The following is a 22,187-nucleotide window of genomic DNA, read 5'->3' as shown; positions in this document are numbered from 1 at the left end:
ACAAGCTGAAATAGCAGGTACCATAGTCTAATTCCGAATTATAAAGTAACTATTATGAAGGTTTCATCATTAAGTATTGTATTTGCTGAGAGCATGGAAGAGACACCCTTTATCGAGTAGAAAAAGTTCCTTTCTGTGCTAACTTTGCTGTGAATTTTTATCATGAATGAGTACTGACTTTTATCAAATATTTTCTCTTCATCTTTCCAGAGGACAAGGAATAGGAAAAAAGAAGGAAGAGGTGGAAAGAAGGGAAGGAGAGGATGAAGAAAGGTATAGAGGTCATATTTTTCATAAAGGAATTGATTCACCAATTTTAAATATCTCTTGTGCTTGAATTACAAACAAAGGAGAATAAAGCACTCCATGTAATTTTATTTTTAATGTGAGATTTAATTAAATAGATTTTAATATTCCTTCCCTAGGGGATACAGTTCTTATCCTCTCCTTATTCTTCCCTCCAAAAGATAAAAACCAAAGCACATTATATGCAATGTAAGAAAATGCCTATCATATCAATATAATTTGGCACTATTTCGTATTCCTTAAAAAATAGTTCCATTCTAATAGATGTGGCATACAGGAAACCCTCACTCATTCTCCCTGCACTTCATTTTCGCAGCCAGAGTGGGGTTGGAGAGCAGTAGGAGAGTCTTTCACATCACGTCTGTAGCTTCCCTGAGACTCTGCTTTTACTGAGTCACAAACACGGCCCAGGAGGGGCCAGAAATGCAGCCATTAGTGCAGGACTGACTGCCCTATTGCAGGGCAGCACTGCTCTTGGATGCTCTACACCTGGCCAGGAGCAAGAGAGAGGTGAGAAACAACTGTGCTAGCAGATGCTTTTGCCCATGAGTTGATGGAATCATAAAAAAAAGTCTTTCAAATGTTTAGAAACACCAGGAAGCCTTATGCAGGGCTACATTTGTGTGACGGGAGATGTGCTGGGAACTGCACACCCAGGGGTCATGTGTCATCCAACAGTAACCCTCTAGGAGGCTTTCATCATCCTCATGTTAAACAGGAAGTTACGATCTCAGAGTGATGGAGAAGCTCTAGAATTATTACATAATAATAATGAACTCATTCATTGCAGGGACTCTTCTCTATGCTTTACAGATATTTACTAATTTATTCTCCTAACAGCCCTGCAAGGTAGCCACTATTGTGATCCTCATCTTAAAGATGGGGAAAGCTAAAAAAGGTGGCTAGGAGTTAAACCTAGGCTAGGGAGGCTGGATCCAGAGCCCATGCCCTACTCCAGGGCTTGGCTAACTTTTTTGTAAGGGGCCAGATGGTTAAATATTTTAGGCTTTGAGGGCTGTCCAGCCTTTGTCACAACTACTCATCTCTACCATCAGCCATAAACAGTATGTAAATAAGTGAATGTGACTATGTTCCATTAAACCTTCATCTATAGACATTAAAATTCGAATTTCATATAATTTTCACACGTCACAAAATATTATTCTTTTGCTTTTTTTCAACCATTAACAAATACAGAAACCATTCTTGAGGGCTTGAGGCCTTTTTTTTTTCCCCTGATCATTAGAAAAAGGAACATGAGTTTTGCTGGAGATTCCCCAATTTTCAATTAAGTATTTTGCTCAGTAGAGGACACTGTAGAAGATTCTAGAAAATTAATTTCCAAAATACTGTTTTCTGACAGCACCTTTACTATACTAGGCAACATTCAAAATGCTTAGATCCTGGGTTCCACTTCCAAGTACCACTGAGTCAAAAATAACGGGTAGAAATCTGATTTTAAGATGGTATGTGGTCAAAACACTCCATAATACAAAGATTTATTTCAATGGACAGAAAACAGTTTTGCGAATGTACTAGTGAATGCTGAACTGCAGCAGACAGGTGCCATCTGAGATTTTTACTTCAGTTGTTAGTGAGGACCTAGTGCGAAAGGATACTGAAGAGGCAGACATGACCTAGAATCAACAGTAATTAGAAGAAACCTGGTCCCACTACTGAATTTCAATAATTCTCAACTGATATAGGCCAGAATAGGGAAAGGTCCATGTGGCTGGGAAACTGAGAGCTGCGAGGGCTACCTTGAAACATTTAAACTTAAAGACCCAGCAATCCCACTACTGGGCATATACCCTGAGAAAACCATAATTCAAAAAGAGTCATGTACCACAATGTTCATTGTAGCTCTATTTACAATAGCCAGGACATGGAAGCAACCTAAGTGTCCATCAACAGATGAATGGATAAAGAAGATGTGGCACATATATACAATGGAATATTACTCAGCCATAAAAAGAAATGAAACTGAGTTATTTGTAGTGAGGTGGATGGACCTAGAGTCTGTCATACAGAGTAAAGTAAGTCAGAAAGAGAAAAACAAACACCGTATGCTAACACATATATATGGAATCTAAAAAACAAACAAAAAAATGGTTATGAAGAACCTAGGGGCAAGACGGGAATAAACAGGCAGACCTACTAGAGAATGGACTTGAGGATACAGGGAGGGGGAAGGGTAAGCTGGGACAAAGTGAGAGAGTGGCATGGACATATATACACTACCAAACGTAAAATAGATAGCTAGTGGGAAGCAGCCGCATAGCACAGGGAGATCAGCTCGGTGCTTTGTGACCACCTAGAGGGGTGGGATAGGGAGGGTGGGAGGGAGGGAGATGCAAGAGGGAAGAGATATGGGGATATATGTATATGTATAGCCGATTCACTTTGTTATAAAGCAGAAACTGACACACCATTGTAAAGCAATTATACTCTAATAAAGATGTTGAAAAAAAAAAAGAAAAACAAACTTCTAGGTCACCACAAATATTCTCAAGTTCTCACTTCCCTTGACACCTCCTACTGCCAAGGCCTTCCCACCCTTTCACTGTATTTTGTTGTCATATCACTATAGTTTCCTCCAATTGGTGACAGTTCCTCAGGCTTTTGTGACAATGATACTTTTGAAGAGCGCTGGTCAGTTATTTTGTAGTATATCTCTCAATTTAGACATGTCTGATGCTTTCTCATGATTGGGTTCAGATTAGGCATTTTTGGCAACAATACAATAGAAGTGATGTGCCCTTCTTGGTACATCATATCTGGGGGACATGATGTCACTATATCTTATAACTGGTGACACTAACCTGGACCAGTTGGTCAAGGTGGTACAATGGGTTGAATCGTGTCCCCCACAAAAAGATATGTTGAAGTTCTACCCCCGAACCTGTGAAAGTGACCTTATTTGGAGATAGGATTTTGGCAGATGTAATCAGGTTAGGATGAGGTCATATTAGATTGCAGTGGGCCCTAAATGCAATCGTTGGTGTCCTTATAAAAAGGGAAATTTAGACAGAGACATACAGGGAGACAGCATATGATGATGGGGGCAGTGATTAGAGTGATGCATCTACAAGCCAGAGAACACCAAAGATGGATGGCAAACACCAGAAGCTAGGAAGAGGCAACGAAGAATTCTCCTGCAGGTTTCAGAGGGAGCATGGCCCTACTGATGCCTTGATTTTCGACTCTAGTTTGCAGAAGAGTAAGAAATAAATTTCTGTTGTTCTAAGCCTCCCCTCTTGTGGTACTTTGTTACAACAGCCCTACAGGAGGTATCTGCTGGATTTCTCCATTGTAAAGTTACTACTACTCCCTTTGTAATTAATACACATAAGTGGAAGAGATCCTTTGTGACTACGTGCATCCTCTGGAATTCAGCTCTGCAAGTGTTTACCCAGCATCTGCAAAGTGGGCTTCATTGAAGGGTACACGTGTCACCCTTGGGGGAATGTCTCCTGGCTTCACAGAGAGAACCAGAAGGTTGATCCAGGCAGAGCACCCAAGAGAGTAAGCCTTGGCTGGAGTGGGGCAGGTGAGGCGGTCAGCAGGTAGAGCACAGTGGAACACAGGGGCATGCAGGACACAGAGGCAGCAACGAGGAGTCCTTCGCAGAGCTGTCTGAGCAAGAGGGGAGCAAAGAAGGGGAGCTTCTTTGGAGCCTGCAAGTGACTCTTCATCTTATTTTTTTGGAAATAGAAAAAGACAATAATGAAATAATTGTTCCTAACTCCAAAATTTCCATTAAAAATTTTTTTGTTTGTTTTCTTTTCCCTGGCACAGAGCTAACTGACCTGGTGTCATTTGTTACTAGAAGTTAAAAGGCAAATAATGAGGCCCAAATTCCAACGGAAACCTGGCTTCATTGATTAGGCCAAACACATTTCAGAATTATTGGTTTCTAACCCACAAGGTGAGCAAAAGGTCTTCAAAAGTAGAACTATAATATCCCCCTAAAAATGCTTATAGGTGATTTCAACAAAGGTCCCACAGGCTTTGTGGACTCTGCGAAACCACCAGGAACAGCTCTGGGAAGAATTCCTGATACCTTCCTCCTGGCTAATCTCAAAGGTGGAGGCCACACCCTTGTGTTTATTTTCTCCAGCTGCAGGTTTGGTTGCCTTGCACTGTGCATCCAAGGGAGATTAGATTTCCTTTTTGATGAAATGGCCCAACTCTCTCTGCATCAGATGCTATAAGGAAAACATTCTAATGTCCTTCTTTAAAAGAAAAAAATGCTTTTTGGGGGCTTTGTTTTGTTTTGTTTGTATTTTTGCTACTGGGGACTAAGGAGAGCCTGGATAAATAAAATCCACAGGACACTCTGAGTTAGTTCAGTCTCATGGCCAAGCTGTAGACAGGGTGTTGGACTGTTGTGTTGAGGAGCTGACAATTTCTACAGCCTCCCCTCATGGCAATGCTAAAAAGCATTGATGGAGACATCACAAAATGGTCTGGACAGATCCACAGATTAAACCACCGACTCTTGGGGCCGCAAAACTGAACACATTAAGGTTGGGGAGATGATCTTTATTCCATGTATATCAAGTCTGTTTTGGCTTGAGCCAGTCTGCACCTACGGCCTCTGGCCAAGGTCAGCCTGTGAGGTGGTTGCTTTTAGGGGGGTCTTGCTTAGGGCAGGAGCATCAGAGGGGGATGCTGGACTAAGCTCAGACGCTGCTGGCATAAGCTTCTGAAAGTATGCTGAGTTCCAGCCCCAAACAGAGCTCCCATCAAATGCAAGTAAAAAAATGAGAAGAGAAAGAAATCACACTTTATGACAATTCATGTGGTCATCCTGGCTTCATTTCCTCCAGGCCTCCCCTGCTTCCTTCAAGTTCAAAGCACATGCTGGCAAAATACTATCGCTCTCTAATATTTGTATAAACTGAATGGCAAAATGAAGGAAACGTGAGTGTGGGGCGAGTTAGACGGATTTCATCCAGTATACCCTGGTGGAGCAATTAATTTTACTACAAACTCTGAGAGGGCAAATGTTACTGGCATACCATTTTGTTTCTGAGGGAGCACCTCAAGCAAGTTATTATCTTTATTCCTCTCATTATCATTGACTGTTTGCTCCCACACTGGAAAAGTAGCCTGTTCTTCTCTGCCATGGGGATATTCATTTTTGCTGAATGGTGGTTTATGGGCCGAAAAACAAAAAACAAAACAAAACCTTGGAAAATAATTCAGTAAAATATGGGACTCTCCGAGAGCCAAGGTGGGCAGCAGCCTAAGTTACGAACAAAATCTCTTAGCAGTGCCAGTAAAATAAAACAGAACCACTGTTTCAGACACTGTATTTTTGGCTAAGGTTTCACTCCTCAATTACTTTCAAAGTTATTCGTTTCAGTCAACATTATAAGGGTAAGTCAACATTTGTCCTGGCAGCAAGCCCAAATTTATTTTATTAGTCTGCTACTGGTTAAATTGGCCCATGATTAAAAATATCTAATAAATAGCCCTAAAATATTGGAGTTTAGTAGAAAACCACATTCACGTTCTCTTACACAGGATGTTACTATTACTTAACCTTGGGCAGAAGGAGAAATGCACACCCTCACCCCGATAAGTTCCTTTTAGCAAACGCTAGCCCATCGCCTGAAACTCATTCTGGTCATGCCCAGACATGGTACTACAGACCTTCAGAGAAAGAGGAAGCTAAATATTTAGCTCTCTCTTCGGTCTCTGGCTCCACATATGCTTTCTGATCATCAAGCAAAGCTCTTACTCTGTCAAGGAGACAGGGCCAGATGCTCAGAGCTGAAGCGCTTTAACAGTTCGACCTCCTGGAAAAGTGTGAGAGCTGCCAGCAGACTCAAGCCTCTGTGGCCCTTACAGGGAAGCCAACCTTAGGCCCAGAAGATGTTTTCTCATGAGTAGAGTCAGGTTATGTCTTTTTGCCAAGAATGCCACAGAAGAAATGTGCCCACAGCATGCCACACCCATCTCCAGGTCTGGAAAATGGGGTCAGAGCCACACATTCCTGGGTGGGGGACACCAAGAAGTCAGCCGGAGGTGGCAGTGGTGGCCTAATCACAGCCACAGGCCAAGAGGAAGGGCTCTGTAGTTGTGGGGTTTCGGTCAGTCATTTCCTATTGACTTCTTGGAAACCCTTGGGTGGGATATAAATTCTGTATTTGTTTATCTCTGTAAAAGGGATTCCCCGACTTCCCCTTGGGCTGGGTTGGAGGGGTAGGAGGAGAAGAATGCACTGGGGATTCCACCTCTGCTTCAGGGTTTGGGAACTGGTGTGTACAGACCTCAAGGGCACTTTAAGGACATTTGCTGAGGCTTCCCTGGTGTTTAAGGATGAGCAGAAAGCCTCTGCTGAAAGTGACAAAGTTCTTATCACTCTGGCTCCCCAAATGTGTTGATTCTTTGCAAAGGATCTAAGGATAAAATATGAGCCAAACTTTCCGGCCAGAGGACAGTGCCCTATGAACTGAATACCCTATGACCTTGGGCCAACGATGTAACCTCCACGGGCTTGGTCTTATGCCCTGGGAAGTGAGGGTGGCTCTCCGACCCTCTCACAGGGTTGTTGGGAAGGTGACATGAGATCATGTGTGTAATGTGCTCGGTACAAGCCTGTCCCATAAGTTGTTGCCTGTAAATATCAAATTATTGCCTTGAAACTGTGATGTCCAAGGAGAGGTGTGATCTCCCCCCACCCTCCCCCCCACCCCCAGCCTGTTCTCCTGCTCTCATTCATTCCCTGCAGCACTGGATTTTGCTCTGAGCCTCCCAGGGACAAAGCTGGTGCTCCATGTTACCTGCCACTATCTCACCAATGACATGCTCTGGCCACCGAGGACTCGGGCTGCTATGAGACCACATTTTGATTCTACATTCCTGCCTTCCCTTTCTTCCGGCAGTTTTATCATCTGTTTAGTCAAGCTCCAGCTGGATAGAGCAAAACTGGGAGTGGTTTGGCAAGATGCAAGGCTACGTCCAAGTTGAGAAAAACATCAACCGTGAAATCCTAAGATAAGAACCTGAGTGGTGGAAGTACACCCAAGTGGGTAGGTCTTGAGGTCTACATCGAACTCCTCCCACCCACCCCTCCCCACCCCACCTTGCTGAATTATGGGCTAAAAGAGCTGGTCTCCAATCTTGCCTGATCCCACTACTATCTGGGATTAGGCAATGATAGGAATTCTGGGTGTTCAAGCCATGTCAGAGGTGGAAGGTAGAATTTCTCCCAAAAATAACATGTTACTTTTGGCTTCCAGAAAGGACCATACACAGATCCACTGACATGTCCTCTCTCTTATCTACCTATCATCCTTTGAAGCTCAGCATTATCTTAGCTTCCCAGAAGAGGAAAAAGAAGTACAGAGATGGAAAAGGATGCACAGATCTCAATCTTAAAGGAAGGACAGCGTGTTCCAGCTGAATCTGAGATGATCAAACACGTTGCAGGCAAGCAAAGCTAACAGCTGGGTCTGCCATCTGACTGAAGACGAGGCTGAGACGAGGAATCCCACATTCAGCTGCTGGGTAAAACCTACAGGGACATCCGACCAAGGGCACCAGGTCTTCAGGAAAAGAACACGGACCCCCTCCTCTTTCTGTTCTCGATGAGAACAATGATTTTCAGCAGTCAAGCCTTGCAGAGATGTGACTTCCAGAGAGAAACAGAAAATACATTTGCTGAGCTCCCTGGTAACCCCAGCTGTCCCTCCTAGCATGATTTATCCTTTCAAATCATTTGGTCCACGTGCATCCTCAGCAGCACATGCCTCCACTGAGAATCAGGGAACACTGCACTCGGGTGTTTTAGAACAGTCTGCTCTCGACTGGGAACAGACTACACTGAAACCTGATTATTCAAAATGGAAAAAGCTACCAGTCACACAGCCACAAGGGACTGACTGAATTGGGAATAAAATAAAATATTTTAAAACCTTCCTGCTTTGGCTTTCAGCTGACATCTTACCACCCACTAAGCGATGGTTTGCAGAAAAATAAGGTACAAAGCATGCTGTTCAGGAAACTGTGAGGTAGGTAATCTACAATGGATTCATATGGCCTTGCTGTTGCCCCACACACCCCAGCTGAGCAGATGAATAGCTTCAAAATGTTACTCCTTGGGAAGTGTGTGTGTGTGTGTTTGTGTGTGTGTTCGTGCACACACGCAGAACACAAGACTGAACTTTAAGACAGTTTTTATTCTGTAGCACATTTTTAATGACAGGAATTTAAAAATGCCCACTAACAATGGATTTTTCCAAAGGCTCATAACAAACCCTGGCTCTCACTGCTGTACACTTGCAACCTTGAAACATAGTGATTATGTGTTATTTCTAACTCTCAGCAATTAATATGCAACCAGATGTATCATTATCTACAGTCTATTAAAATTCAGAAGCCTGTGCATTTGAAAAAGAATGTATTGCGCTGACAAAGGAGGCAGAAGCCTCAGAGACCCAGCTCTCTCCCACATCACACGCAGTTCATTTCAATTACAAAGACACAAGAGGGAAAATGAATAAACAATGGCAGTTGACTTAAAAGAAGTAAATACAAACCTGTGATTTGGTTGTTTGGTTTTGCCACTGGAGACTCAGTGGTAAGGGCTGCCAATAAAAGTTTCCAGGAAAGACAAAGGCAGTTTTGTGGTAAAAGAAAAATGTTCTTTATTCCTGAAGTAAAGTGTTCCTGTGGCAGAAGGGGGCAAAGTTCCCATGAGTTTTCCAGCACGGGCCAGCTATAGAGGGAAGGGCTCCTTTGGGAGACTACTGAGGGTCTAACCTGACAAACATTTCCCCAAATCCCTAAGCACCACCAGGGATGGGGGGGACGCTCATTTACCAGCCAGGCGCTCCCTCCTTCTGCCCCACCATGTAGGAGTCGGGCTCTGGGTCGCTCCTGAATTTACAAAGCAGGGCTGTGCAGAGGGGTGGCAAGGGGCCGCCTGGCCCTACAAAGCCTCCAGAATTGCTACTAAATAAACTACATGCTGCCAGGGCCCCAACCTACACACAGATTCTAGCAATTTTCTAGAAACAGAGAAGTCGGTCATCCCACACCTGACCCAGGTGTAATTCTTCTCTTCCGATTTTGTCAAGAAGAGAAGGAGGGGAACGGGGTGGAGGGATTGCAAATGGGTAAAGGGGGTGAGCTGTATGGTGATGGATGGAAATGAAACTTTTGTTGGTGAGTATACAGAAGTCAAAATATAATGTTGTACACATGAAACTTATATAATGTTGTAAACCAATGTTACCTCAATTAAAAAAAAAGATATCTGAGGATTAAACTAATGAAAACAACAATAAAAATTTTTTTTACAAATAGAAGAGGGGCTTCCCTGGTGGCGCAGTGGTTGAGAATCTGCCTGCCAACGCAGGGGACACGGGTTCGAGCCCTGGTCTGGGAAGATCCCACAGGCGGCGGAGCGACTAGGCCCGTGAGCCACAATTGCTGAGCCTGCGCGTCTGGAGCCTGTGCTCCGCAACAAGAGAGGCCCGTGCACCGCGATGAAGAGTGGCCTCCGCTTGCCGCAACTAGAGAAAGCCCTCGCACAGAAACGAAGACCCAACACAGCCATAAATAAAAAAAAAAAAAAAAAAAAAAAATAGAAGAGAAGGAAGCACTATGTAGACAATGAGGGACCCCTGGCTGGGGAGGAGGAGGTACCCAGAGCCATGGGGTCACCTGGTGCCAGATGCTGGCACACACATACACTCGCTCATCTATCCCACATAGCAATGCCATCACCCCATTTTATAGAAGAGGAAGCAGGCGTTTAGAGAAGTGAGGTGACTTGTCCCAAGTCATACCCAGTAGTTAATTGGCAGAGCTGAAATTCAAATTCAACTCTATCTGACTCGAAAGCTTTCCCGGCAACCCCCATACTGGCTTCCCTGGATACACAACTTCCTTTTACAGTAACAACATAACAGTAATAATATTGAGGGCAATTTTTTTTTTTTAATAAATTTATTTATTTTAGCTGTGTTGGGTCTTCGTTTCTGTGCGAGGGCTTTCTCCAGTTGCGGCAAGCGGGGGCCACTCTTCATCGCGGTGTGCGGGCCTCTCACCATCGCGGCCTCTCCTGTTGCGGAGCACAGGCTCCAGACGTGCAAGCTCAGTAATTGTGGCTCACGGGCCCAGCTGCTCCCCGGCATGCGGGATCCTCCCAGACCAGGGCCCGAACCCGTGTCCCCTGCATTGGCAGGCAGACTCTCAACCACTGCGCCACCAGGGAAGCCCTTGAGGGCAATTTTGAGCCAGGCTGTGCCAAAGTGTGTTCTATGCATGATTTCCTTGCTTTCTATTAAGTCAGTACTATTAATATACCCATTTCACAAAGCAGACAACTGAAGCTCAGAGGGGTTAAGAGCTTTGCCTGAGGTCACAGAGCTGGCAGTGAGTGGTGGAGCCAGGACTGAGCACAAGGCTGCTAGACTACAAGGCCTGGGTTCTTAACCACAGCACTGCTCATTTCCTAAGCCAGGTGAGGGGAGCCCTGAAGAAATCAAAGACTGTAGAGGCAGAAGAGACTGATGGAGGGAGTGAAAAAGTAGGAGCTGTTGGTTTGACGTTCAAGCCCTGTCATTCTGGAATCAGCAGCCCCTCTGGGGTGCTCCCCCAGCATCTTAGGGTGCCCAGCCAGGCACACAGGTGCCATGCTAGTGTTAAGGGCAGGCCTGGGGACTGGTGTGTTAGCATCCAGCACCAGGGGGTTCATTGGATGACCCCCTCTCAGTCTGCCAAACTCCCCCAATGAGGCTGTTAATTCACCACCCAGCTTTCTGCTGATTGACAATCACTGCCTGTACTTTAATGTTGTGAATGACCTCACCAAACTCAAGGAAAAGTTCCTTGAGGGTCAAAAGCATGCCTTTCTCTTCTTTAAACCCAGAAAAAAAAAAAAGAAAAAGCTAGGTAGAGTCTGGTCTTCACAAATATTTACTGACAAGCAAAGAGCACTGGGAGTCATTTTTAGTTGTCCAACTCTTCAGCAACTTGTATCCCTCATGCTATGGAGTTTCCCCACATTCCTAACAAAGGACCTATTTATAATTAAAGTGTGCTGCTAATGAGTAGGGCATGAAGAGCTCCCAAAGCAACCTAATCCTCCTCACCTTCCCTGGGTCTGCGTCTGCGGTTGGAACGTGGGTACGGTTCCCGATGATCCGTGTCAGGTGGGAGCTGGCCTTGAGGATGATGACACACACTCATCTCCCATGAGCAGGGAGCCTCTCTACCCAGAGCTCACACCCCACCCACTACGGGACAGTCATTATGCGAACACTAGAAAACCACACTAAATTTTTTCATCCTACCTGGCAGGAATAAATACGAAGCTTGCCAGTGTGCTCGGAACATCTTGTTTTTCAAAAAAATAATGCCCAGTGCCAACCCGGATCCCTGGAAACTGGGTGGGTGTTTCCTAAAAGGAAGGGGTGACCTTGCAGCAGACCACTGGACAGGGATGTCCGTCCACAGCTTCCACTCAACTTATGGACACGCACAACAGATGCTGCTGAGGCTAACGGTTTGTGGAGCATTTGCTCTGTGGAGGCCTTCTGCGTGCCCATAGCATCTTCACAATTCCCTTGGAAGTTCTCATTTTACACATGAGGAAACTGAGGCTCAGAGGATGAGTCACTGGTCCAAGGTCTCTTGGCTCACAAGGGGCCAAGTTTGGGATTCAAACTCAGCTCAGTCTGACCCTTAAATCCAAGTTTGTAATCACTATACTCACTCTATGGCTGCCCCAAATTAAAATGCAATCTTGTTCAATCCTTCCCTCAGGGTGAAGGGGAAAAGGAGGAAGGGTTAAATGATTTCAGCTGGAATTTTGGAACTTTAAAGTTTTGAAAAGAAAAAGATTTTTGTTCTTAGAACAGAAATCCAGTTTTATTTTTTTTAATTGGCTAACAACTTGTCCATAATAGTGTTCTACGTCACATTAAAGCCAGTTTTTATCTATTTAAAAATCTTAATACCTGAAATCTGGGTCCTATGCTCAAAGCTCAAATTTCTGGTCTGTAAGTGGCTGTGGCCAAACCTGGAAATTTTTGTTGCAGAGTGCTAACCCTGGAAAGGCCTCAGAACATGCCTAATGCACTGCTTCCAAACTCTCGGTACCATCACGCCAATCTTTTGTCCTGTGTACATATCCTCTGAGCTATTACATAATGTTTCCTTAAATTACTCATTTTTTACTTAACAAAACTTATTGCAAAAATAAACTCTATCACTGCCTTAAACAGAAAATCACTATCACCTGCCATAAATAGAAACTACCTTTAAAAAAATGAACCCTATTGTTAAATTTTTGTTAGAGACTCTGGCCTGCCTGAGGCCTGTGCTTTGTTAAAAAGGGAAATTAGCAAGTGATAGAGAGGCATTAAAGACACACTAGCTCCAAACTGAGACTTTCTCCTTGACATAATGAGAAGGATCAGAAGAGAATTGGAAAGGGAAAGTGATTCTAAATTATTTTGTGTCTTGTTTCCGTGTCACCTTGTCCTGTATCATTTGAGCTACCACAAGTGGTAAGAAACCCATCTTCTGGGAAATAAAGATCTAACCCAGTCCACTCATTCAGAAACAAAGACGCTGAGGTTCCAAGAAGCTGAGCTTATTTGCGCCCTGTCCCCAGCTAGTAGTGAAACTCTTGTAAGAACCAGCTTAGAAACAGTTGCTGCTAAAGAAATTCAGATGAGCACTTAAGAGTCCTCCAAAGCAAAGATTTCCTGATGTTGAGCCAGAACAAAGGCTCGCTCTTCTAAACTGTTAAAGCCTGGGAATAAAACATTCAGAGACTAACGAGAGAAAACCAGGTGTCTTTTCTGATGCTGTCTCCTTCAAAGTTCTCCGAAAAGTCTCCACCAAACAGCTGAGGCGGAAGGCAAGGACTCTTCACTGTGCGTCTGTGGTTGACACTTAAGCTACCACCAATTTTTTCCTCTTCAGTCTATTTCCTTCTTCACAGTAGTGTCAGACCCCTTCTGCAAGACCACACCAATCACCAATCACCAACCAGCAAGGAGGATGGCTGACGAGGTGTGAGAAAATGAACCAAAACTGCCAAAACCTAACAGGATACAGATGGGCCACCCACACCCCACCCCCCACCTCCGTGAAGTCAAAAATAAGAACACTCGTCTTCATCAGTGATCTTTAATTATCTTCTCTGTATTTGCCTGGGGTCGTTCTTGACATGCTTGTGTCACTTGGGGGTTATGGAATGTTAGCATTTCAATATAAGATAACACACTTGAGGAGGGAGCTTGCACTGGCCTTGTGTCAGGACCAGAAAGCACAGAGGGAAACCTTATCACTCGGTCCCCTTGGCCATCAGGCCCAACTCCATCTCTCTCTACCCACTGACTGGTTCCCTTTTCCCTTCTGCAGCTTCTTCCTCCAGCAAGACTCCAAACTTCCAAATCTGACAATGTATGACACCTGATAAACATTTAACTATTTTTTTCAAAGTCCTGACATAGGCTCTCCGTTTTATTTAATTCAGTCAGGTTGCCAACTCTAGTGGTATCTATGGAAACAGTACCCTGGGGGAAATGCTCTATTTGTTTTTACCGTTTAATTATCACCTCTGGTGCAAATTACATCTGCAGAGCTCAGAAAGACATCATTTTAAGGGATGTCATCTACATGTACAGAAGTTTGTGTCTATCCATTCTTCGTGGGCTTTCTGTTTATTCTAACAGGGATCTCACATCAAATATAAAGTAAGACTATAAAGTAAGACCTTGCACTTGGATCTGCAGGAGTGCAGGCCAAGGGAAGGGTCCACTAGTCCATTAGCCCCCAGGTGAGGTCACTGCATGCAGTGTTCAGGCTAAGTTTAATGGGGTTCACTTTGAACACTCACAAAATAGTGCTGCTTACAACCAACCTCACTCAGGAACACGGCTGGCTTGAGCCAATATTCTGGTGTGCCAAGAGGTCAAGGCTAGTCAAGGAGGGACCAACATTTCGGCCCTGCCTCCTAATCTCTCTGAATCTCTGTTTCCTCAGTTGACAGACAAAGAGGACAGTCCTTGCCTTGCACAGGTCCCTAAGCTGTGCAAGATTCAAAGGAGAGAATGCATGTGAAAATAATTGACTGTTATTTGAACACTGAGTGGCATTGCTATAGTGATCACAATGAGAAAGGAAGGAGGATGCTCTGATTGAAGCATCCCTTCCTCCACTTCTCTAGATCCCATGTGCATACATATACATTTAAATTGGTTACATCACGTATATAATTATGCTCAACTTTCCGCCTCTTTATTTTTCCCAGGAACATTAGGGTATTTCTGTTTGCGAGTGTGTGACGGCTCAAATGATGTCACTGACCCCTGGGCCAGAGGCCACGGTACATGGAGCCATTCCCTCATTATAGGTCAGAGAGGTTGTTGGCTCTTCTGGCTGTTATAAGAAAGTAGGAAAGGACGCTAGATTGGAATCAGACAATCAGACTTCAAGCTTTTAGCTCTGCCATTCCCGGCTGTGTGATCCTGGGAAAATCACTGAACCTCTCTGACTCCTGGTATCCTTATCTTTAAAATGAGGATAATTATACTCAGGTGAGACAAAGAATATAAAAGTACTTTGAAACCTATAAAATGTATAAACATAAAACATAAACATTATTGCAACAACTTTGGACACATAGCTTTATTCCCTCAAGACCTGGAGTACTGGGTGCGAAGATTTGAACCATTTTTGTCTTTTAATATACACTGACAAGTCCCCTCATTTCATGCAGAAGTAATTATTTCTCTTCAACATCCCCAGCTTTGGGTTTTATCATGTCTTTAAAATACTTGTGACATCAATTAGGTATGAAATATCATCTTACAATTATTTGCCTTTTCCATTTCTATAATTTCTATTACAGTGAACTTTTAAAACAATGTTACTTTCATTGTTCCTTGTGTGTGAACTGCCTATTATTGTCTTTTTGCCCATTTGTCAATGGACATCTTGGAGTGTTCTTTTATATCTGTATAAATTATTCATATGACAAAGATTAATCTTTAGTCTGTCACCTCTATTTCAAAAATTTTTTCAATGTATTAGTCTACTTCTCTTGTCTAAGGAAGCACGTTAAACATAAAAGAAATCTCGTTTGTTGATACAGCATCATACAGTGTCTTTACGCTGATCAACACTCAAGAGGACACTGAGGATGTCTGATGGAAATAAGCAAGAAGGAGAAAGAGACTGGACATTATGTCCCATTTGGAAAAGTTAGAGGAACCAGGACGTCTAGCCAGAAGACAAGCACCTGGTGGAAGAGTGTGGTGTGAGTGCATGCGTGTGCACGTGCAAGCACACACGTATGGAGTAGGAGTAGACGGTAGGGAGAGAGTTTTCAAATACTCAAGGAGATAACACATGAGGAAGTGTCATTGTATAATATTCAGCTCGAGAAAGCAACGTTACAATTAAGAAAGGATTTTCTCATGATCTACACTGAACAAGGATGGAATGTACAGCCTTAGAAGGTTCCTGGAAGTGTTTAAGCCGAGATCAAATGGATCCAGCAGCGGACAAGAACTGGGCTTCATGTTCTCAATACGCCTTTCCCACTCAGGTTCTCTAATGCAATGACCCTGGGTCATTTCCTGGAGGCTAGTTTTGTTTGTTTGTTTCATAAATCCCCGGAAAAAAGTCTGTTTTGCTACTCCTTTCCTCCTCATCTTAAGAGCCAGAAAAAGAAAAAAAAAAAAAAAAGTCTAGTGAACTTACTGTTAAGGTTTCTGGTTCAGCTCCAATTAATTTACTAATAATCAGCTGCCTTCTTGCAGAAGGGCACAATGGCCCAAACACAGAAGGTCCAGGCACAAGTGTTTCTAGACTTAAAAAGACCCACTCCTTTTCCAGCCAAAGGTTTGGAAGCCTTTCTTGATTAATTTGTGCCATGGCCTCTTCTAAGCTAACAACCGGTGTCAAGTCAGAAAAAATGGAAGGCATTAGAAACCACTGGCCTTTACTCCTGATAGTCCAAGAGCCAACACAATGAGGATAAATGGCCATGCAATCACAGCAATTTCCTCATTCTGTGTGAGACCTGTACCCATTACCAGAGCTGACAAATTATGGAAGGCAACTGCATGCACACATCACAAATGAAGGAGCCCTTCCAGATACACGCACACCATTAGTAACAATTACATGTACACAGGACTTTGCAAAATTAGGATATGATCAGTAATTTATTTTAATTCGGTTGTTATGAAAACAGTGGCACCGGTCCAGGATTTTATAGGCAATCACAGAGTGTCTTGAGAAAATGACACAATTTGCAAATATCCAGATGGCAGCAGGGGCTTCCAGTTACTGGTTTATGTGGAAGGCTAGTGGTTAATGTAGATAAGCAAGATGACTAATCACAGAACTAACAGTGTCACCTCCATAGCGCTGAGCATGCGGAATTCTGCCAAAGACCAGCTCCTTGGTCTTGAGAAACACAAAACGGAAGTTACCAAAGCCCTCCCAAACAAAGGCTTGCAAACCTCACTGCTGTGGGTCACAGCCATTCTATGAAGTGGCTGCCAGAGCACTGACTAATGGTGGGTCTCCTATCCAGACACTCAGGAAAAAATGGGCCTTTGACCATGAGGCAATTTGCTCCAGCAGGCGGGTTCACCCTTCATGTGTTATGTGGTGAGGAGACCCAGTGATTTAGTCATTTAGGGGCAACGTGATGTGGTTGGGAAAGTATAGACTTCAAGGTTAGACTGGGTTGTGAATACTGGCTCCTCCATCTACCAGCTCAGCCATCCTGGAAAGGCCACTAGCCAGCTCTGAGCCTCAGTTTCTTCTACAATAAAGGGCAGTTATACCAACCTCAAAGGATTACTATAAGGATGATTAGGGGACTTTATAGTAAGGCCCTGTTGCACTGATGTGCATAAACAGCATTCAGGGAATTAGGATGGTGATCATACTTCTTAAAATTGTTTTAGGAATCTTTTTGAGATACAGAGGTCTAGATGATGATGTTATTTATTGAGCACTTAGTATGTGCTAATCACTGTACATGAATCATCTCATTATGGGAGAGCCACCATCATGCCCATTTTACCACTGAGGAAACTGGGGCTTAGAGAAAAGCACAGTAGATTGTCCAAGGCTATATCACTAGCAGGTAGTGGAGATGACATTGGGACCTGGGCAGTCTTATTCCAGAGTTGATGCCCTGAACAGCCTCAAATGTACACATGTCAACATATTTTTCTCTAATAAACCTATTCCTAGTTCATGTGTATCCTGGAGGACCAAGAGCCCCAAGATACCGATCCAACGGAACAAGCCTCAGAACCATGGCCGATGACCATAGTCAGATCCTATCAGCAAGTGATAGCCCTCTACCATCAACGTGGCTCCCCATCCAGCAACATCTGAAGCCACATGATTCATGGAGTCTATTTAATCACCTGATGAAACCCCAAGATTCTAAGTTCAGTAACTCCTCAGAACTATTTCCATGTAGTTGATTGTATATATGGTCAGTTCAACACTATATGATACAAATTCCAAGAAACGTATAAATTACTAGAAACCAGCTGACCCCTTTAGCTCTCCAGCTGGCATGTAATGAACACAGCTCCAGGTGCATATGTTTCAAATACACGTGTGGACTGACTGGGGCATAAACTATGGCGGGGCATAGAGTTCACCTTGCCCTTTAGAACTGAAGCTTGAAAGGTACCTCCTCAGTTAATAAAGTGCTCACAATTACATATTTAAAAGAAAATATCTTAAAAGCATTTTACCTGTCTGTTGTTTTGCATACCCACCCCCCACCTTTTTCTTCACAGAGGTAAACATCCTTAGATGCCACAAGGTACACTGGTATTAAACACTAGACTAAATCCAATAGGAAACCTGGCATTGGGTCTTGGCTCAGCTGCTGATTTTCTTAGTGGCCTTCTGCAAGTCCCTTCCCCTCAGTATCCTTATTCATAAAGTGGGGAGAATAATACATGCTTTATGTTGACCTTACAACATTGTTGGGTTCTCAAGTGAGACACTAGATGTGGTACTTAGAAAAAGAATTCCATCATTTTTTAGGTCTTTCCAAGTTTCCGCATAAGGCTACTGGCTGAGTCAAAGTTAGAACATATACAAAGACAAGTCAGAGACATATACAAGAGAGACAAAGGCAATGACTACAAATACCACTAACTAAATCTGGCCTAATCTTGACCAACATCTGAGATAGTGAATATTAAAACCAAAAGTAAGCTGTCCATCAAATTGTCCAAAAATTCTTAGAAATTCTTAGAAATAACAGAATCACCACTTTGTGTTTTCATTAAATGGACCCCAAACTCTTAAAACCTTCTCACGAGGCTCCAGCATCCTTAGCCAACATATACACTCATTTGAGCCTTCTTCTTTTTTTTTTTTTTTAATAGATTTATTTATTTATTTTTGGTTGCATCGGGTGTTCGTTGCTATGCCCAGGCTTTCTCTAGTCATGGCGAGCAGGGGCTACTCTTTGTTGTGGTGCCGGCTTCTCATTACAGTGGCTTCTCTTGTTGTGGAGCACGGGCTCTAGGCGCATGGGTTTCAGTAGTTGTGGCACGCAGGCTCAGTAGTTGTGGCTCACGGGCTCTAGAGCACAGGCTCAGTAGTTGTGGCACACGGGTTTAGTTGCTCCGCGGCATGTGGGATCTTCCCGGACCAGGGCTCGAACCCGTGTCCCCTGCATTGGCAGGTGGGTTCTTAACTACTGCGCCACCAGGGAAGCCTCTGAGCCTTCTTTTCATAAAAGCAAACCTCACCATGGGAAAATAGTGACTTTTAACTTGGAATCAGTGTAATTCATTAGCACTAACAGCTTTTCTTTGAGTGACTTGATCAGGTGTTCAGAGCACATAATATGCCTAGAAGAAGCAGTTCCTCCTGGCATGAGAAATAAGCACCCAATAAATATAAAAACAGATCAGTTGAGCAAAGCTGCATCAATGAATCAGAAGAAACAAGCTTAATGATGTCCACATGATACTATGTTTCTCTGTGAAAGTCTAGTGCTATGGACTAAAATGAACTAAGCTCCTTAGATTTTGTAGTTAATGATTAGAGCTGGAAGGATCTAGCTGGTTATGGTATTAAAATTAAACATCTGCAACCCAACTCATATACCTGTGTCATAAGAAATACTAGATTAAGGAGCCGTATTGTATTAATGTCATAATCCATGTAGAATAATTTTAATGTTTAAAATAGATAATTTAAAGAAAATAAAAAATTAAAATATATCATTTTTTTCTATCACTGAAAACTATCATTGAGATTTAAAAATTTACAAATCATTTAAATCATTTAAATTAGAGTAAATCTAAATTTAAGTAGAAATTTTGTCATGATGTGCTTTCAAGAGAATGTTTATTGTTGCACATTTTTGCTCAAGTGTATGGCATCAAATGCACATCAGTGACACCCGCCCCTTCCCCATGAGTCTTGCCCTGCACGCTTGCTGCAGGGACAGGAACAAATGCTAGAAGGCACTTGCCCATGCAGTGCTGTGCCCACTGTCCTCCTCACAGCAAATTCTAAAGGAACAGCCATTGTGAGTTAAAGGGCACAGGTGCTTTGCTTCAACTACCTTTGAAGGTCAAAAAGGACTTTGGATAGGCCAATCCTTCTTTATAGCATAACCACATTCTTCCTACAAGGAAAATGATCTTAAAAAATTACTCTCATAGGAATTCACAGTCGATGCCTAGCTTATAAACAAGTATATAATCATGTTTTTCAAAAGGCCAACTAGTGTATGCTGTTTTTTAAACACTTACAAATGCTGACGACACCTGCTGGTAGAAAATATGATTTTAGTTAACTGCTGATGGAGAAGTGAGGCCTACAAGGGCTGGCTGTCTTTTGAGCTGGTGATGAAACAGAAAACGAGCCCCCAAATCACTTAAGTTTCTTTTTCCAACTTTGCCTATCGCCATTATCAGGAAGCGATATGCCAGATTAATGAAGCTAGGAGATGTACTGGACTGGACCCCTCTGACTTGAGGAGTATACAGCAAAAGAGATATTCCTACTCTGATTTAAACACTAGGGGAAAAAAATCCTTAATAGTGATACCTGAAAAATATTTACCAACTACTGTGGAAACTGTTCCTCTCCCACCCTTACTCTCACACCAGAACCTCCCCATGAAAGAAAAATAAGTCACATTTTATAATCTGGATTCAGCTACCATGAAGAAAATTGATATCTGACATCTGGTGATACATTTTTCTTACCACATTTGTGATATACAGATATATTTATATTCTAAGAACAAGAATAAGAAAAGATTAAGCAGATGGGTTTTATACCTAAGGCTTTAGCCAAACTACACAAAAATACAGGACTAAGTGACAGCAGGAAGGGACTAGTTAGAGTCCAGAGCTATTCTCACTATTCTTTTCTTTGACCCAATTCAATTTATTCATTAAACTAGGTTATGCTTCGTTTCCTTCCAAAAGGAGTCTGAGGGGACACTAGCTTCACTGCTCCCACACTCATTAAATTATGAACTTCCCACTGAAAAAATCATATATCCATTCCAAGCCTGAACAACCTGAGTTCTATGCAGGTACTGTCCTGTCAAAACTTAAATAAGAGTCCAAACACCACTAAGGCCATCACACTTCCACAGCTGCTGGGAACAAAAACCCTTTGTGAAAATACACAACTGAATTGAGGTGTGGGATGGGGATGGGGGTGAGAAGTTAGTTTGCACTCAACTTACAGAAAGCTGATTACAACCTGAGACTGCCTGGAGTCTTGTCAGCTTGGAGCAGCTCTTGTTAGAGGCAATGAATCTTTGATGCCGTCCTCCCGAACATACATAATTCAGTGAACCAAGAGCACATAGCTGGGCAGACCCAAGGGTGGCAGGTGGGTGGACCCCCAAGAGCACTGTGACAAGGCCGGATGCACACTTGCCTCCAGACTTTCTTGGTCGTGGTGAGGGAGAGTGGAGATCTCCCAGATACACACCAGCGGAAATGATGATCTCGGTCCTGTGGGTTCTACTACAGCTTAGCCACAGCAAAGGTGCAGTCTCATGAAAGCAACCGTATTCCCCAAGATCCTCAACGAAAGAGAGGGACGCTTTCTCCTCTACCTGAACCCAACCTTTAAGGCCAGTGAGCTCTTTGCCAGAGATATAACACACAGGAGGAAAAAGCAGACTAAACACAAGCCAGGAGGACTCCCTCACATTACCCTCAAGGCACAGGAAAGTTACCAGAAAGAGAAATGTTTTCAATGTTCCAAGAGGGCTTCCCACTGCCCGGAGGAGTTTAATTCATTTTAAGAATCCATGTGGGAGACACTCAGATTACTCATTTAGCTGCCAGACACCCAACTGAATGACACCCACTGGCCACAGGTGACAAGCAGAGGTGCTGTGACCCGTCTTTGCTGCCAAACAGCTGCAAGTCCAAGCCTGACAGATGAGATGTCCTGAGGGGTCCACAAGAATGTCCCCCTGCCTGGTCAACCCCTGCAAGAGGAAACCTGTGCTTAAAGGGTACCTTTTCCCTGGACTTCCGTGGTGGCGCAGTGGTTAAGAATCCGCCTGCCAATGCAGGGGATAGGGATTCGAGCCCTGGTCCGGGAAGATCCCACATGCTTCGGAGCAGCTGAGCCTGGGCACCACAGCTACTGAGCCTGCGCTCTGGAGTCCGCAATCCACAGCTACCGAACCCGCGTGCCACAACTACTGAGGCCCGTGTGCCTAGAGCCTGAGCTCCCCAACAAGAGAAGCCACTGCAATGAGAAGCCCGTGCACCGCAAGGAAGAGTAGTCCCTGCTCGCCGCAACTAGAGAAAGCCTGCTCACAGCAACGAAGACCCAACGCAGCCAAAAATAAAACA

The 22,187-nt window shown here is 43.6% G+C and overlaps 1 protein-coding gene across 5 annotated transcripts in view; it reads right to left on the bottom strand.

Moving 5' to 3' along the window:
- Window positions 1–22,187, bottom strand: part of ARHGEF3 (Rho guanine nucleotide exchange factor 3) — a 309,968-nt gene that overhangs the window by 44,487 nt on the left and 243,294 nt on the right. The gene's annotated exons all lie outside the window — the stretch shown is intronic.

The sequence above is a fragment of the Balaenoptera acutorostrata genome, chromosome 10 (genome assembly GCF_949987535.1).
Source record: "Balaenoptera acutorostrata chromosome 10, mBalAcu1.1, whole genome shotgun sequence".
Classification (NCBI taxonomy): domain Eukaryota; kingdom Metazoa; phylum Chordata; class Mammalia; order Artiodactyla; family Balaenopteridae; genus Balaenoptera; species Balaenoptera acutorostrata.
Note: the sequence above shows the minus strand (reverse complement) of the source record. Positions and strands in the feature narration are given on the sequence as shown.